The sequence below is a fragment of the Myxine glutinosa genome, chromosome 2, assembly GCF_964187855.1.
Source record: "Myxine glutinosa chromosome 2, kmMyxGlut1.1, whole genome shotgun sequence".
Lineage (NCBI taxonomy): Eukaryota > Metazoa > Chordata > Myxini > Myxiniformes > Myxinidae > Myxine > Myxine glutinosa.
The window spans coordinates 250563850-250583979 of NC_136262.1; the positions used below are offsets into that span (position 1 = coordinate 250563850).

General features: G+C 35.8%; 1 long non-coding RNA gene across 1 annotated transcript in view; it reads left to right on the forward strand.

Moving 5' to 3' along the window:
* The window catches only part of LOC144890954 (uncharacterized), a 111465-nt gene extending 91774 nt beyond the window's left edge, over nt 1-19691 (forward strand). Inside the window, exon 3 of the long non-coding RNA XR_013622609.1 lies at nt 19306-19691. This is a non-coding gene — a long non-coding RNA (uncharacterized LOC144890954). The remainder of the gene's footprint in view (nt 1-19305) is intronic.
* Nucleotides 19692-20130: the final 439 nt, after the last annotated feature.

Sequence of the window (20130 nt, forward strand, 5' to 3'; positions counted from 1 at the left end):
CCCGCCGAATATTCATTGTTTTGAAGAGCTTCCACAACATAATTAGGGGGTTGATTTACCTCCTCAAGTTTCCGAAATAATCCCTCGTCATCATATTCTAATTCACCAAGTTCTTGTTTTGTTATCTGACTAAAATCTTTGAGCATTTGAAGTTTTTTCGGAGTAAATTCTACCGTGGGAACTGTAGGTGAGTGTTGAGTTTTCAAAAGTGGTTTAAAGAATTTCTCTTGTTTTCTTTCAAAGGCTTCTTCACCAGTTAGTTTCTGTCTCCGTTTCTTCTTTATCTCTTCCTGTTGTTTAACAACTTTTGAAACTAATTGTTGATGTTCCTTAAACTTTCTTTCTCTTTCTTCGGTATTCATTTTCTGTATTTATTTATTGAAAAATATCATTTAGTATCTCATCTTGTTTCACAACAATATATTTATATTTTCCAATCGTGTGTTTCATATAATTTTCAAATTCTTTTTTACTACATAACGTAGAGCAATTATCTCTCCAAAAATTATTTACATCTATTGAATTTAACTTAAATAAAATAAAAGTATTGGCATTGTTTCTTATTGAGCGTCGAGGGAGTTGAAAATATGATTGACTAAGATATATACAATTACAAGAAGAATGTCTCCCTCTTGTATAGTAGCTATCCATTACTGTTTGGTTTCTCTCATTAACACAATCATCAAAGATGACGAGGTTCTTTTTTGATTTATCTAAATCTTGAGGTGAAGGTATATCATCCGTATTATCACTGAGAATACAAGTTATGGGTTTCGATTTTGATTTCTGTGTATCACAAAATAATTGTATTATATCTTCAATATTATAATCATTCAGTTTGTTTTGAAGTTTAAATAAACCGATAATGTCTTCCTTTTTAAGACCTGCATTAAAACCCTGTGAGAGTAGTTGATACTCGGGTTGAAAACTTGACTTTGTAAAAATTATTAAATTATCATAATCTAAAAAATTAGGACCAAGGAGCATCTTTAAAAGTAAACAGGTTTTCCCACATCCGCTTGAACCAACTATTAGACATCTCAATGAATTTGGAATGTTTTTATGGTTATTAAATTTTATCTTATTTTCCCAAACGGGTAAAAAATCATTCATTTATATATTTGGAAAACAAGTCATCCAACTTTTTTTGAGCTATTTTAGAAACTCTATATTTTATCCTGAGTTCGGGTTTAATTTCAAAATAATTCATTATTTTATTTATGTAGTATCTTGTATTAACATTTCCATTAAAATTATTTTGAATAATAAATATCATTAAACCCTTATACATTTCCTCAATACAAAGAGTCTCTTTCCTTGTAAGAAATGGTGTATTATCACCATAATGCTTAACATTCATCTCTCTTATTAATCTTGTAAAGTAATTCATTTTTGGTTCTAATTTAAAAGAGTTATATGTTTTTTTATATTTCTTATTATCATTAATTAGAATATAATCACAGAATAAACATTGTTTATATGAATCCTCATCATTAAGCCCCACTCTATCACAAGCCGGACAATTCTCTAATTTATCATATGGAGAGTCTGGAAATTCTAAATATCCTTCAGAACTTATCATATTTATGTGGTAAATTTTTACTTAAACTAAACGCAAGTTTATTCATTAATAAATACAATGTTTCAAAGCACAAAAGACAAATTTCAATCAATCTCTACTTCGGTGGAAGATATAGAAAAATATGTCAAAGATGTTAAATTGAACAAAGATAAATATGGAAATTTTTGGGTAAAACCAGTTATGGAAAATAACATGAGCCCCTCTATTTCATTTAAAGGAAGAGCTCTAACTATACCTGGAAAGACATCCATTAAAGTAAATCTAACAAAAGTTTCTCCTCTACTCCTGGCAATTTATTCAAAGCTTGAAAAAGTGATTGACCACGATACTTTGAAAAAGAATGATAAGACCATTAATAATTCTAGAGGAGACATTTGTATTTTCTTTAATAATCCAAAGGGTGTAGATCTAAGTAAAATGAATGATGTTAATATTTCTGGTGAAATGTCATTTCGTTCTATGATAGTTAGAGATTATTTAAAGATAACTTTTGATATAAAAATTGTAGAGATTGAATCTGTTAATGAAAGAAAGTATATAGATATTGATGGGAATATTTTTCTTGCTAATTAAATATGAGTCAATACAGCAGTGAAGATTTTACTATTTCATTGAACTCGGACGATAGTGATGATAGTATTTCATTGAACTTGGACGATGGTGATGATAGTATTTCATTGAACACAGATGATAGTTATGATACTAATAGTTTGTGCTCAAATGATAGTTATGAGAGTAGCTTTATTGATGACTCTGAGTATGGTTCTGAGTATTCATGTGATAGTTATGACTTAGATGATTCTGAGTGAAAAAGTGTTTTAGTTTAAGCACAGCGATATATATAAAACGGAGCTGTAAAGCTCAAAAGTGTTTTATTTTAAGCACAGTGATATATATAAAACACCACGTTTTCTCACGCTATAAATATGGTTTATTGTGATACTTGCGAGAAGGAAGTAAAATATTATAAACAACATATTCTCACCGCAAAACATACATACAACATTTTAAACAAACTTTCCCCTCTTCCACCTGAAACAAAACACTGTTCTACATGTAATAAAAATATCCTCAAGAAAGGCTTCAAAATACATCTTAAAACAAATCTACATTTATCAAATTTTATCACAACTAAAAACTCTGATGGAGCATTCAAAGGACATATTAAAATAAGAGTCTTTAACTTCAAACCTCCTGAACCAGAGTCTATAGTTGATGCTGTAGAAATAGTTAAACCTGCTGTTCAAACGTTGATTGAAAAAACACTAAAGGAAATGAAACCACTTAAATTTTATATGGGAGTAAAATTAGAAATGACAAAGAATGAAGGAGTTATAGATGCACCATACATGAGAACTGAGCCACACTTTATATCTTCATATCAAGATTTTAAAACATCAGGAGTCTATGATGAACTTATTAAACAAGAGCAAGATGTGGATAATTCAATCGTAGGAAGTGGATTCAATATAGGAAAAATTATTTACATAGACATTCATATTCTTAAATCAGATCCTCTAAAAGCTTCTTCTTACATTGATTTACCCAGTGTTATCAAAAATAGAAAAGCAGTTATCAATATCAAAAATAAAGACAATAAATGTTTTCTCTGGTCTATTTTAGCACACTTACATCCTCCACATTTTCATGATGAAAGAGTATCTCATCATAAAAAATATGAGAATACATTAAATACGAAAGATCTAAAGTTTCCGATGACTTTAAATGATATTCCTAAATTTGAAAAGATGAATAATTTATCAGTTAATGTTTATGGTCTAACAGAAACAAACAACATTCAGGTTTTAAAGCTTTCTGACAATTGTAAACAAACTCATATTAATCTTCTATATTTTAATTCAGACGAAAATTCACATTATACATACATCAAAGATATTGCTAAATTAATAAAACCACAAGTCTGTAAGAGAACAAATAAAATATATATTTGTTTGCGTTGTCTTAACTTCTTCAATTCACAAGAAAGATTAGATAAACATTCAAATTATTGTGGCGAACATAAATCAACGGTAATCAATATGCCTAAAGAAGGCTCAAAGATCACATTCAAAGATGAAAATAAAAAGATCAAACATCCATTTGTTATATATGCTGATTTTGAAAGTATTTTAGAAAAAATTGATACTGCTTCTCAAGATCCAAAAGAATCATACACAAATAAATATCAAAAACATACTCCTTGTGGTTTTTGTTATTATATCAAATCATCCGTTGGTGATAAATATAACAAGTTAGAGATGTATAGAGGCTCAAATACCCCAGAGGAGTTTGTGAAACGACTAGAAAAAGACTGTGTTCGATTAACCAAGATAATGAGAGAAACCAATAAACCAATGTCCTTAACAAGTAAAGAAAAAAGGGAATTTATAAAAAACAATGTCTGTCATATTTGTGAGGAGAAAATTGGTAAAGGTCTAAAGGTTAGAGACCATTGTCATCTCACTGGTAAATATAGAGGTCCGGCTCATCAAAGTTGTAATATTAATTATCAACTCCCCTCTTTCATTCCTGTCTTTCTTCATAACAACGCTCATTATGATACACATCTATTTATCAAGGAACTCTCAAAGACTTCTGGAAGTATCTCAGCAATTCCAAACACGGATCAGAAATACATTTCATTCACAAAAACAATTCACACATCTCCTATTACTCATATCAGATTTCTTGATACATTTAAATTCATGGCAAGTCCATTGGTTAACTTGGTTCAAAATCTAAAAGAGTTTCCATGTCTTTCAGAGTATTTTTTAGATAAAGATTTTCTAACACAAAAGGGAATTTACCCCTATGACTATATGGACTCATTTGAGAGATTCAATGAAACACAACTTCCTTCAAAAGAAAATTTATATAACAAATTAAATAATAGTCATATATCTGATAAAGATTATGTACACGCACAAAATGTTTGGGAAAAATATAACATCAAGAATCTTGGCGAGTATCACGATTTGTATCTCAAAACTGATGTGCTTTTATTGGCCGATGTATTTGAAGCCTTTAGATCTGTTTGTCGCACTGGATATGGATTGGATCCTGCTCACTACTACACAGCACCTGGATTGGCCTGGAGTGCGATGTTGAAAATGACAAAACAAGATTTGGATTTGATAACCGATGTTGATATGCTTTTGATGATTGAAAAGGCAAAAAGAGGTGGAATTTCACAAGTCTGCTCGAGTAGATACGCAAAAGCAAATAACAAATATCTTCCAAATTATGATCCAACGAAAGAGAGTTCTTACTTGATGTACTATGACGCGAACAACCTGTATGGCTGGGCAATGTCTCAGGCTCTTCCTTATGGAAAACTTAGATGGGTAAAGGAAAAAGACTACAAAAACGTTTTACAAGATGTATGTATCTCTACACAAAAAGAATTGGATGAAGAAAAAGTTGGTTATTATTTTGAAATTGATTTAAAATATCCAGAGGAACTCCATAACCTACACAAAGATCTCCCATTTGCTTGTGAGAAAGAAAGTCCAAAGAAAGAATGGTTGAGTGATTATCAACGATCGTTTGATATAGGTGAATCAACAGAAAAATTACTTACTACATTATATAACAAGAAAAATTATGTTCTACACCAAAGAAATTTGCGACAATATTTATCAAAAGGTCTAAGAGTAGAGAAGATCCATAGGGTTCTAAAGTTCAATCAAAGTCATTGGTTAAAGGGGTACATTGATTTTAATACACAAAGAAGAACAGAGTCAAAAACAGATTTTGAGAAAGACTTTTATAAATTGATGAATAATGCGGTCTTTGGTAAGACTATGGAGAATGTGAGGAAAAGACAAAATATCAGACTATCAACATCTTGGGAACAAGCATCAAAATTAATTAATAGACCGAGTTTTACTCGAGCTGAGGTCTTTACTGAGAACTTTTGTGCGATCCATTTGATTAAAGAGAGTATTGAAATGAACAAACCTATTTATATTGGAACAACAATTCTTGATTTATCAAAGTCATTAATGTATGATTACTTTTATAATAACTTGAGGAAGAAATATCAAAATGATGTTAATCTACTTTATATGGATACAGATAGTTTTATTTTGAAAATTAATACCAACGATGTTTATTCAGACATGAAAAGAGACATTAATATCTATGACACGAGTAATTACAGTCCAGAGAGTGAGTTGTTCTCTTCTAAAAATAAAAAGGTGATTGGAAAGTTCAAGGATGAATTAGGAGGAAATGTTATGAGTGAATTTGTGGGATTGAGGTCAAAGGCTTATGCTTATAAATACATTGTGAATAACGTCGAAAAGACTGATAAGAAGTTAAAAGGTGTAAAGAAAAATGTTATTAAAGAAACAATAAACTTTAAGGATTATTATAACTGTTTAACAACAAAGAAAGAAGAGTTTAGAAAGATTAATGGAATAAGAAGTTATAAACATCAATTATATTCAGAAGAGATAAATAAGAAAGCATTGGGGGCTTTTGATGATAAGAGGTTTATTTTAGAAAATGGAATTGATAGTCTCCCTTATGGTTATATAAGTATATAAGTGATAAGATATATATATAAGTGATAAGATATATATAAGTGATAAGATATACATAAGTGATAAGATATATATAAGTGATAAGATATATATAAGTGATAAGTTAAAAAGGGGGGGGGGGTTGGGGATTTTAACGGGCTACCGCCGCCTTTTTTACTATTATATAAATGATAGAACCAAGTATCAACCAGACTAAAGAGTGGAGGTGTAATCAACCTTGGTATATAAATGGAAAACATAATGAATGTGAAAAATATCAAATAGGTATAATTGAAAAGGCAACTGGTAAAAAAATTCACAAAACAAATAAGAGAATTAATTTAAATACCGGTGAATTGGGTAAAAAAGATGGAAATATTTTTGAGTGGACGGAAAACTTTGATGGTTGTCAGGAAAATATATACTTTAATTTTAAAATGGTATGTGGCACTGGAGGTGCTCAAACAAGAACATTGAGGGAGGTTTACCATTTTATCTTAGCTCAGTTAAAATATCTTAATAAAGAACCAAACTCAAACATATTTTTTGTTAATATATTAGATGGTGAAGAGAGTTGTAGGAGAATTAAATTATTTCCCACGCATAAACAAATATTTGTAGGGTCGTTGTTTGAGTGGGTTATATTCACCAGATGATATTAAGAGTAAAAGGTTAAAAGGTTCATAAGGTCAGAAGGATCACAGGTGTTTAAGTGGTCTAATGAATAAGGATAACATGTCAAAAGGTTAGAAGGTTCGTAAAGAACAGGGTGAGAGAAATATAGGTGTTTAGGGGCAATGAGGGAGGGAAAGAATTAATATGGAAGTGAATGGGTCAATGTTTGAGTGGGTCAAAGATTAATCTGCCAGATGATATGTAGAAGAAGGATGATAGGTCTATAAGAGAAAACAAATATTTGTAGTGTTTGAGTGGTCTAATGAACAACATTAAGGATAGGTACTACAGACAAAAGGTTCATAAAGATGAGGGTGGGAGAAATAGAGGTGTTTATGATTTTTGAAAAAGACAAGGGGGTAAATGACATTAGATAGGGATTTCCCATGTTAAACGGAGGTGTCCCAGAAGCAACATTATTACACTACTCACGATACTTTGAAAAAGAATGATAAGACCATCAGCAATACTCGTGGAGAAATTTGTATTTACTTTAATAATCCAAAGGGTGTAGATCTAAGTAAAATGAATGATGTTAATATTTCTGGTGAAATGTCATTTCGTTCTATGATAGTTAGAGATTATTTAAAGATAACTTTTGATATTAAAAATGTAGAGATTGAATCCGTTAATGAAAGAAAGTATATTGGTATAGATGGAAAGGTTTTTTCTGCTAATTAAATATGAGTCATTACAGCAGTGAAGATTTTACTATTTCATTGAACTCGGACGATAGTGATGATAGTATTTCATTGAACTCGGACGATGGTGATGATAGTATTTCATTGAACACAGATGATAGTTATGATACTAATAGTTTGTGCTCAAATGATAGTTATGAGAGTAGCTTTATTGATGACTCTGAGTATGATTCTGAGTATTCATGTGATAGTTATGACTTAGATGATTCTGAGTGAAAAAGTGTTTTAGTTTAAGCACAGCGATATATATAAAACGGAGCTGTAAAGCTCAAAAGTGTTTTATTTTAAGCACAGTGATATATATAAAACACCACGTTTTCTCACGCTATAAATATGGTTTATTGTGATACTTGCGAGAAGGAAGTAAAATATTATAAACAACATATTCTCACCGCAAAACATACATACAACATTCTTAACAAACTTTCCCCTCTTCCACCTAAAACAAAACATTGTAAGGTCTGTAAAACAACCATCCTCAAGAAGGGGTTTAAAGCCCATCTTAAAACTAACAAACACTTGTCAAAATTGTTTACTATTAAAAATACTGATGGTGCTTTCAAAAGACATATCAGGCTTCGAATCTTTAACTTCAAACCTCCCGAACCAAAGTCTATAGTTGATGCTGTAGAAATAGTCAAACCTGCTGTTCAAACATTGATTGAAAAAACACTAAAAGAAATGAAACAACTTAAATTTTATATGGGGGTAAAATTAGAAATGACAAAGGATAAAGGAGTTATAGATACACCATACATGAGAACTGAGCCACACTTTATATCTTCATATCAAGATTTTAAAACATCAGGAGTCTATGATGCACTTATTAAACAAGAGCAAGATGTGGATAATTCAATCGTAGGAAGTGGATTCAATATAGGAAAAATTATTTACATAGACATTCATATTCTTAAATCAGATCCTCTAAAAGCTTCTTCTTACATTGATTTACCCAGTGTTATCAAAAATAGAAAAGCAGTTATCAATATCAAAAATAAAGACAATAAATGTTTTCTCTGGTCTATTTTAGCACACTTACATCCTCCACATTTTCATGATGAAAGAGTATCTCATTATAAAAAATATGAGAATACATTAAATACGAAAGATCTAAAGTTTCCGATGACTTTAAATGATATTCCTAAATTTGAAAAGATGAATAATTTATCAGTTAATGTTTATGGTCTAACAGAAACAAACAGCATTCAGGTTTTAAAGCTTTCTGACAATTGTAAACAAACTCATATTAATCTTCTATATTTTAATTCAGAGGAAAATCACATTATACATACATTAAAGATATTGCTAAATTAATAAAACCACAAGTATGTAAAAGAACAAATAAAATATATATTTGTATGCGTTGTCTTAACTTCTTCCATACACAAGAAAGATTAGATAAACATTCAAATTATTGTGGTGAACATAAATCAACGGTAATCAACATGCCTAAAGAAGGCTCAAAGATCACATTCAAAGATGAAAAGAAAACAATAAAACATCCATTTGTTATATATGCTGATTTTGAAAGTATTTTAGAAAAAATTGATACTGCTTCTCCAGATCCAAAAGAATCATACACAAATAAATATCAAAAACATACTCCTTGTGGTTTTTGTTATTATATCAAATCATCCGTTGGTGATACATATAACAAGTTAGAGATGTATAGAGGCTCAAATACCCCAGAGGAGTTTGTGAAACGACTAGAAAAAGACTGTGTTCGATTAACCAAGATAATGAGAGAAACCAATAAACCAATGTCCTTAACAAGTAAAGAAAAAAGAGAATTTATAAAAAACAATGTCTGTCATATTTGTGAGGAGAAAATTAGTAAAGGTCTAAAGGTTAGAGACCATTGTCATCTCACTGGTAAATATAGAGGTCCGGCTCATCAAAGTTGTAATATTAATTATCAACTCCCCTCTTTCATTCCTGTCTTTCTTCATAACAACGCTCATTATGATACACATCTATTTATCAAGGAACTCTCAAAGACTTCTGGAAGTATCTCAGCAATTCCAAACACGGATCAGAAATACATTTCATTCACAAAAACAATTCACACATCTCCTATTACTCATATCAGATTTCTTGATACATTTAAATTCATGGCAAGTCCATTGGCTAACTTGGTTCAAAATCTAAAAGAGTTTCCATGTCTTTCAGAGTATTTTTTAGATAAAGATTTTCTAACACAAAAGGGAATTTACCCCTATGACTATATGGACTCATTTGAGAGATTCAATGAAACACAACTTCCTTTAAAATAAAATTTCTATAACAAATTAAATAATAGTCATATATCTGATAAAGATTATGTACACGCACAAAATGTTTGGAAAAAATATAACATTAAGAATCTTGGTGAGTATCACGATTTGTACCTCAAAACTGATGTGCTTTTGTTGGCTGATGTGTTTGAGGCTTTCAGAACAATCTGTCATTCTGGATATGGATTGGATCCTGCTCACTATTACACTGCTCCTGGATTGGCTTGGAGCGCGATGTTAAAAATGACAAAACAAGCTTTGGATTTGATAACCGATGTTGATATGCTTTTGATGATTGAAAAGGCAAAGAGAGGAGGAATTTCACAAGTCTGTTCAAAGAGATATGCTAAAGCAAATAACAAGTACATTCCAAATTATGATCCATCGGTAGAGAGCTCCTACTTGATGTATTATGATGCGAACAACCTGTATGGCTGGGCAATGTCTCAGGCTCTTCCTTATGGAAAACTTAGATGGGTAAAGGAAAAAGATTATAAAAAGGTTTTACAAGATGTATGTATCTCTACACAAAAAGAATTGGATGATTCAAAGGTTGGTTATTATTTTGAGGTCAATTTGAAATATCCAGAGGAACTTCATAACCTACACAAAGATCTCCCATTTGCTTGTGAAAAGGAAAGTCCAAAGAAGGAGTGGTTAAGTGATTATCAACAATCATTTAATATAGGTGAATCAACAGAAAAATTACTTACTACATTATATAACAAGAAAAATTATGTTCTACACCAAAGAAATTTGCGACAATATTTATCAAAAGGTCTAAGAATAGAGAAGATCCATAGGGTTCTAAAGTTCAATCAAAGTCATTGGTTAAAGGGGTACATTGATTTTAATACACAAAGAAGAACAGAGTCAAAAACAGATTTTGAGAAAGACTTTTATAAATTGATGAATAATGCGGTCTTTGGTAAGACCATGGAAAATGTGAGGAAAAGACAAAATATCAGACTATCAACATCTTGGAAACAAGCATCAAAATTAATTAATAGACCGAGTTTTACAAGAGCTGAGGTCTTTACTGAGAACTTTTGTGCGATCCATTTGATTAAAGAGAGTATTGAAATGGACAAACCTATTTATATTGGAACATCAATTCTTGATTTATCAAAGTCATTAATGTATGATTACTTTTATAATAACTTGAGGAAGAAATATCAAAATGATGTTAATCTACTTTATATGGATACAGATAGTTTTATTTTGCAAATTAATACTGATGATGTTTATTCAGACATGAAAAAGGACATTAATATCTATGACACTAGTAATTACAGTCCAGAGAGTGAGTTGTTCTCTTCTAAAAATAAAAAGGTGATTGGAAAGTTTAAGGATGAATTAGGGGGAAATGTCATGAGTGAATTTGTGGGATTGAGGTCTAAGGCTTATGCTTATAAATACATTGTGAATAACGTCGAAAAGACTGATAAGAAGTTAAAAGGTGTAAAGAAAAATGTTATTAAAGAAACAATAAACTTTAAGGATTATTATAACTGTTTAACAACAAAGAAAGAAGAGTTTAGAAAGATTAATGGAATAAGAAGTTATAAACATAAATTATATTCAGAAGAGATGAATAAGAAAGCATTGGGGGCTTTTGATGATAAGAGGTTTATTTTAGAAAATGGCATTGATAGTCTCCCTTATGGTTATATAAGTATATAAGTGATAAGTTAAAAAGGGGGGTTAGGGATTTTAACGGGCTACCGCCGCCTTTTTTACTATTATATAAATGATAGAACCAAGTACCAACCAGACTAAAGAGTGGAGGTGTAATCAACCTTGGTATATAAATGGTAAACATAACGAATGTGAAAAATATCAAATAGGTATAATTGAAAAGACAACTGGTAAAACAATTTACAAAACAAATAAGAGAATTAATTTAAATACCGGTGAATTGGGTAAAAAAGATGGAAATATTTTTGAGTGGACGGAAAACTTTGATGGTTGTCAGGAAAATATATACTTTAATTTAAAAATGGTATGTGGCACTGGAGGCGCTCAAACAAGAACATTGAGGGAGGTTTACCATTTTATCTTAGCTCAGTTAAAATATCTTAATAAAGAACCAAACTCAAACATATTCTTTGTTAATATATTAGATGGTGAAGAGAGTGGCAAGATAATTAAATTATTTCCCACGCATAAACAAATATTTGTAGGGTCGTTGTTTGAGTGGGCCAAAGATGATTCACCAGATGATATTAAGAGTAAAAGGTTAAAAGGTCCATAAGGTCAGAAGGATCACAGGTTCACACAGAAGGACCATTGTTTAAGTGGTCTAATGAATAAGGATAACATGTCAAAAGGTTAGAAGGTTCGTAAAGAACAGGGTGAAAGAAATAGAGGTGTTTAGGGGCAATGAGGGAGGGGAAAAATTAACATGTAAGTCAATGGGAAAATGAGAGTGTCCCAGAAGCAACATATATACACTACTTACCTGTCCCTTCCTGCCATCAATCCCTGTGTAAGTCTGCTTTGTTCCGTTTGTCTGTGGTCTGTCTGGGCTAAGATAAGACGGTAATTAAGTGCCCATCTCTTCTGTGTCTTTACCTCACTGCCTTGTAATCTACCCCTTTTCTCCACCACTGTAATTATACCCTCCTCAGGAGGTCTTGAGAACTGTACCCCTTGCGTCGTTTCCTCTTTCCCAGTCGTCGTGTCCTTTCTATCATTGATTTGGCATAGCGCGATTTGGCCAACGTCTGGGTGAATCGGGTGAGTTGGGGAAGAATCGGGGGAACTGTTCGGTCGCGGTAATACCAACCGCTCGGTAAATAACATCTTTAACCGCGTCCGTAACTATATATATATATATATATATATATATATATATATATATATATATATATATATATATATACAAAGATTTGCGGTTGGGAGTAACTTCAAATGACTCCATGGTAAGATCTTCAACCTTTAATTGAACAAACAATGATTCAACGTTTCGATTAACAACATGTGACAAAGCCACACGCCTCCATTAATCCTCCTCAAGAGTGATACAATCATCTCAACATCCCCTTATATGCAACAAAGTGGGCGGGCTATATGCAAAGTGGGGTGGGCAAAGCTGGACAGCCAATCAAACCATATCACACCGCTCTCGTGAACTGAGAACCAACAGCGCATTTCAAAAATTCAAGAAGCTGGACAGCCAAACAAACCGTATCACATCGCTCTCGTGAACTGAGATTCAACGGCGCATTTCAAAAATTCAAAAATCTGGACAGCCGATCAAACTGTATCATATCGCTCTCGTGAACTGTGAACGGACAGATAAAACGGATAAAGACCCCGATACTGATGTTGACAAACGAGAACGGATTGTGGATGCAAGTCTAGTAAGGTGTCAGTGTGGACGTGAGTTCAGAATGTATTGTTATTATTATTATTATTATCCATCAGAGGATTGAGGATCCATCAGGCCAGGAAAGAGTGTGGGAGTGATCGTGTGGGAGATGTTGGTCTATGGGGTGATGGTGTGCATGTGGAGGCAGGGCAGGTTCGAGAGAAGTGTGGGTGTGGACGTGAGTTTGAGTCGGTGAGAGGATTGCATGTCCATCAGAGCCGAATGGGGTGTGTGTGTGTAAGGTGGGTGAGGAGGAGGTACAGCAACGCAGTGCCTTTGAAAAGGGGACACGTAAGACGGCCGGGAGAAACAGCCAGGTAGCAAGCCACAGTGTTGTATGTCCTGGGGTTGTACTTCAGCAGGGAAAGGATGTGAGGAGGAGAGTGAAATGGCCAGGTATGGAAGAAAGGGAAGTATGGGAGAGAATGGATGGAGTGATGTGTGGGGCGCTTCATAGGTTGAAAGGAAGGGTGGAAGATAGATTGAGAAAGATGAATGAGATTGTGTTTGAGTATGCATGTGTCACGTTTGGAGTGAAAGAGTGTGCAGAGAGGGGTGAGAAGGAGGCATGTTTGAGCAGGAGGCAGAGGGAGATCCATGAGTTGAGAATGGAGTTGAGGAGTTTGAATGTAAGATGGAAGAGGGCAGTGGAAGGGGAGAGGAATGGGCTTGAGGTGTTGATGAAGCATGTGAGGATGAGGTTGGTGAAGTTGAAGAGAGTGGAAAGGATGAAGAGGCGAAGAAAGGAGAGGCAGAGGAAGAGAAAGAGGTTCTTTGAGAAGCCTTTTCAGTTTATGAAGGATCTGTTGGAGCCGTCTTGAGGTGGTGTACTGAAGCTACCAAAGGAAGAGTTGGAAGGTCACCTGCGTGTCACATATGCAGACACAAGGAGGAACGAAGTGGTGGAGGACATCGAAGGATTGGTGAGCCCGACAGAGCCAGGTGTTCCATTTGATTTGTCAGAGCCAAAGATGTCTGAGATTGAGGCAGTTTTAAGGAAGGCACGGGCGGCATCGGCTCCAGGACCAAGTGGAGTGCCATACAAGGTGTTTAAGAGTTGTGAAGGCATCAGGCAGTATCTGTGGAAGGCTCTGAAGGTGGTATGGAGGCAAGGAGTGGTGCCCAGTCAATGGACGAGGGTGGAAGGAGTTTATATTCCAAAGCAGGAGGAGGCTGTGACACTGGAGCAGTTTAGACCAATATCATTGCTCGATGTAGATGGGAAGATATTGATGAGTGTCTTTGTGGCACGGCTCTCAGGCTTCATCAGAGGGAATGGTTTTGTGGATGGTTCTGTGCAGAAGGCAGGAATACCGGGATCACCAGGATGCATTGAACACTCGGCAATGGTCTGGCAAGTGTTACAGGAGGCAAAGAGGTAAAGGAAGGATGTGGCGGTGGTATGGCTGGATTTGGAGAATGCATATGGGTCAGTGCCGCATGTCTTGATCGGGTATGCCATGGATTTATTTTGGGTGCCACGGAGATTTAGGGATTTTTTGATGGCATATTATGATCAGTTTTGGATGCGGTTTGTGACACAGTCCTATGTAACAGAGTGGAAGAAGTTGGAAGTGGGGATCCCGATGGGATGTACCATCTCCCCTATTTTGTTTGTGCTGGTTATGGAGTTGTTGATACGTGTGGTGAGTGGACATGGGAAAGAAGTGGAGCTAGCCCCTGGTCAGAGGTTGCCAGCGATGTTTGCTTTCATGGATGACCTGACAGTTGTCCAACAGTTCACTGTGCAGCAGTAGAGGTACTGGGACGACTGGAAAGGTTGATGCGGTGGGCAAGAATGGGATTTAAAGCAAGAAAGTCGAGGAGTGTGGTAGTGAGACGAGGAGTGGTGGATAACATGCACAGGTTTGACCTGGGAGGGGAGGTTGTTCCATCATTGGTAGAGGCCCCTGTGAAGAGTTTGGGAAGATGGTATACAGTGGAGTTGAATGATGTGGAAAGAGTGGAGGAGGTCAGAAACAAGCTTTTGAGAGGTTTGAAGAGGATTGATGGACGTGGTTTGCCAGGTAAGTTGAAGGTATGGTGTTTAAAGTTTGGGTTGATGCCACGAGTATTGTGGCCATTGATGATGTATGATATTGCGATTGGGCATGTAGAGAGGATGGAGGTTGTGGTGAGCGGGCTTGTGAGGAGGTGATTGGGAGTGCCACGCTGTTTGACGAACATTGCCATTGATGGTCTGGGTGGAAAACTCCAGTTTCCCTTGACATCATTAACCGAGGAGTTTAAGGTGGTGAGGGTGCAGGAGTTCATGATGTTGCGGGATTCAAGTGATGCAGTGGTAAAGAATGCTCTCCCAGAGAAGAAGGGAAGTCGGAAGTGGAATGCAAGAGAAGAGGTGGACAAGATGGACGAGCGGTTGCAACAGGAGGAGGTCATGGGGATGGTTCAGCATGGAAAGCATGGCTTGGGGTGGATGTAGCATGAGCGATGGGGAAAGGCATGTGTGAAAGAGAGGAGGAAGATGGTTGAGAGGGAGGTGAGAAGAAAGGAAGAGGAGGGGAGATATGTGAAAGCAGTCGGTCAGTCACAGCAAGGTGCTTGGACTAGGTGGGAAGGTGTGCGGGTGAGGATATTGAAGTCACAAGAGATTTGGAGGATGGAGCCAATATTGTTGAATTTCCTGTTGCGGGCAACTTATGATGTGCTTCCGTCACCAGTAAACTTGAGATTGTGGGGGTTGTTGTGGGAGGAGAGATGTTATTTGTGTGGAGGTGTGGGAACGGTGCAGCATGCACTGAGTGCATGTTCAGTAGCATTGGCAGCAGGACAATGCCGGTGGCGACATGATCAGGTGCTGGCGGTGGTGGTGCAGATGGTGCAACAAGAGGTGCTGAGGTCGAGAGAGAGAAGAGTGGAGAAGGAGACTGATGGGGGAGAGGTGTGGTTTGTCAAGGAGGGCCAAGTGATAAAAGGTGGAAAGAGGAGGAGGTGGAAAGCAAGAGGGCTGTCAGATACTTGTGATTGGCAGGTAGTGGCAGACCTAAAGCCACAATTGGTATTCCCAGAAGAGATCTGTGTGACAAGGTTGCGGTCTGACATTGTCATTTGGTCAGGTGCAACAAGACAGGTCATCTTAGGGGAATTATCTGTACCTTGGGAAGAGAACATGGAGGAGGTGCACGAGAGGAAGAGAGTCGGTGAGTCTGCAACAACCCCCAAAATCTCAAGTTACTGGTGACGGAAGCACATCATATGTTGCCCGCAACAAGAAATTCAACAATATTGGCTCCATCCTCCAAATCTCTTGCCACTTCAATATCCTCACCCGCACACCTTCCCACTTCGTCCAAGCACCTTGCTGTGCCAGACCGACTGCTTTCACATATCTCCCCTCCTCTTCCTTTCTTCTCACCTCCCTCTCACCATCTTCCGCCTCTCTTTCACACATGCCTTTCCCCATCGCTCATGCTTCATCCACCCCAAGCCATGCTTCCCATGCTGTACCATCCCCATGACCTCCTCCTGTTGCAACCGCTCCTCCATCTCGTCCACCTCTGCTCTTGCAATCCACTTCCGACTTCCCTTCTTCTCTGGGAGAGCATTCTTTACCACTGCATCACTTGAATCCCACAACATCATGAACTCCCGCACCCTCACCACCTTAAACTCCTCGGTTAATGATATATATATATATATATATATATATATATATATATATATTTGTATATATATATATATATACTGTATATATATATATGTATATATATATATGTATATATATATATATATATATATATATATATATATATATATATATATATATATATATGTATATATATATATATATATATATATATGTATATATATATATATATATATATATGTATGTATATATATATATATATATATATATATATATATGTATATATATATATATATATATATATATATATATATGTATATATATATATATATATATATATATATATATATCAGTCACTATGCGACCTTCATATCATCAGTGGAGAACCGCCAGCAAGGTGTCCCATACAGCTGCTGCTGCACCTTGCTGGGAGCGATACGCACCGCCTGCCACGCGGTGACGTTATCTCTGGTATCCACTCATCATATGGAGTCGACCTGGTTGCGGTTGGGAGTTACTAATAATGGTATCTGTAATCTGGTTCTCCAACCTAATGAGCGGACAACATGACGTTATCGCCATGCACGTCCGCCTTGCCTGCAAAGTTCCAGAGGAACCATCTAGCAGTGCGTCATTACGGATTATAAATACAGATACTGTCACAAGTGCATGCAACTCAGATAACCTACTCAGGCGTCTCTCCAATTTGCCACCCCAGAAAACTGGGGCTCGACTCATCACTGAGCCGACCTAACAACCTAATGTTGTCCGCATGCGCATACCCCGGAGACATATAGGAAAGGGGAAAAGGTTGGGTTCCTCCCTCGTAGTTTTTGTTCAATGGGATTAGCTCGTTCCTTAGGGGACATAGAAAGCCCCCTAAGGTCCGAAAAATAAACCTCCCTAGGATTGCCACGTATACCTTTCGGTCCGCTTCTCCTAGGTCAGGTTAGGACCAATGGTCTGAGCCAGACCAACGCCCAGGTGGATTGCCCGGGGCCCTTATCAACTGCAAAACCGCCCTGACTACTTATGTAGCCAGGACCAATCCGTTTTGCAGAGGGAATAGACAGTCACGAGCAAGCGTGAATACCCAGAGGGCAGAAAGCCCTGGGGCATCATCAACTTACTCGGCGTCTATTTTATATATATATATATATATATATATATATATATATATATATATATATATATATATATATATATATATATATATACTGAATATTATTGGAAATAACAATGGAAACAAGAAAAACGGGGTATAAATTGCAAATAATATGTGAAAACATTGCATCTCCTATGTGCAGATGAAATGCTCCATTCAGCTTTGCAAGTCATTTCAGATCGTCATAGAAGCACTCAGAAAGTGATTCAGCTGCGGAAGGACTATAAAATTATAATCAATGTTATCACAGCAGTGTGGTGAATGTGTGATGGATCCTAAGCTCCTGGCAAGGAAATATTACATGACAAGTATACAGGAATCAAAGCCATAGATAGTGAAGGTTACTCCCCACAGCAAGTTGCAGAATGACCATATTTCAGCAAGACCTGTATGAAAGACTCTCATGAGGATATGTGAAAATTGTACTGTTGATAATAGAAACGGTCAAAGAAGAAATTTCAACTCTCAAAGTACTGGTAATACCTCAAGGTATTTGGTCTCTGTGATAAGACAGTAATGTAGTAGATATTTTGTGACTGGCTTAACTGAAAACATGGGTGTAAACATTTTTCAAAAACAGTAAAATTCGTGAAAAGTGGTCTCGACCAGTGGCTGTTGCTGCCCAAAATATTTTTCTGATCGAGAAGAGGCAACCAAACCAAAAGGATGAAATGAGCAGAGGAAATGAAGTAGTAGGTGACCAAAGCTGTTGGAAGGTGCTGGAAGGAATGATGCCACATTTGATCTGTTTGGCGATAACCAATATCATTTTGTTTGAATGCGGAGCGGAGAGCAGTACAACAGAGTACAACAGCTACAGCCAAGCCTGGGTTTGGATCAATACAAGTGTGGGGCTGCATCTCAACCAAGCGTGTGGACGATTTACGTGGAATGGAAGGCACACTGACTCCCGATACGTCAAGCAGGTTCTGAACCTTCACTCAGGAGCATTGCTTATTCAGGATTCAGAACATTGGTTTCGTCTTCCAACAGCAAAAATGACCCCAAGCAAAGAGCAAATGTGGTGAAATCTTTCTGGAATGTATAGAGGTTGATGGAACCCATAAAGATGCCTCGGCCTGCACAAAGTCCTCCTGTGAGCATCGTTTAATGAAACGGCAACCAAATTCCTTGGATGAATAATTGTGGACAGTGCTGCAGGATATTGCGACCAACATTCCATGGCCATACATTGATAAACTCTGCATGGGAGCAGGAAAACAAGCTCATGCTCTACACTAAGCAAAAGCCTCACACCTACCAAATAATAATGCACTATATGATGTATTATTTTTGTATTTGTATAATTTCTGTAATATTGCATTGTCTATGTGTTATATGATGTATTATTTCTCAGTCACAATTACTTATTATTTGTGCATATCCTGTGTTTCCGTGTGCAGGGTGTCCAAAAGTCCTTGTGCAACTTTGAACTTTTATAACTTTTGATATACAAGTGATAGAAAGAAACTAAATGGTGCATCAACTTTTCCTGTATGTTGATGTTGTTATGCTGCACACATGAAGCAAAAAGTGGGATTAAGCAATTGGTGCATGTCCGTCCGTCGAAGCCCTTTGTGGTTTCAAACTCTACCAGAGTTCCTCTACAGCTGCAATACAATCACAAGTAATACATACGTGACAATCCCAAATAAATGGACTCAACCCATGCTCTTCTAGCCGAAGAAAGTTGTATAAAGCAACCATAAATAGCTACACTTGGTAAGCCCTCCGGTCGTGAAAGATGTGATTGGGCCTTGTTTTCACATATATATATATATACATACATTTTTTTCACCACAACAACAATAATTTCATTCGATGTTTTTTCGCAAAAGAGCATTTTGTCTAATGGAGTGCTTCAGAGGTTGTTACGTTTATTGTATGAAACCATTCTTTCATAGGACGGCATTGTAAAATAAGGTTAAAATGCTAGCTGCATTTGAGTTGAAGATGAGTTATAGAATAGCTGTTTAAGCTCTAAAATTGCTTTGTGCTGCAAAATATTTGATGTTTTTTTTTCTTTTTGCAGCAGGGCGATGGCATATTATCATTCTGCGGCTAAATCATATTAATGGATAAATCCAAGGATGTCTGGAAAACTAGCTTCATGCGCAAAATAAAGGTTTATCTTGTTGACTTGGCACTCTGTATTAGTATTGAGTGAATAAGGAAGATGTGTGTAAATTAACATTACTTGCTGCTTCATTTAATTCCTCTTGGACAGA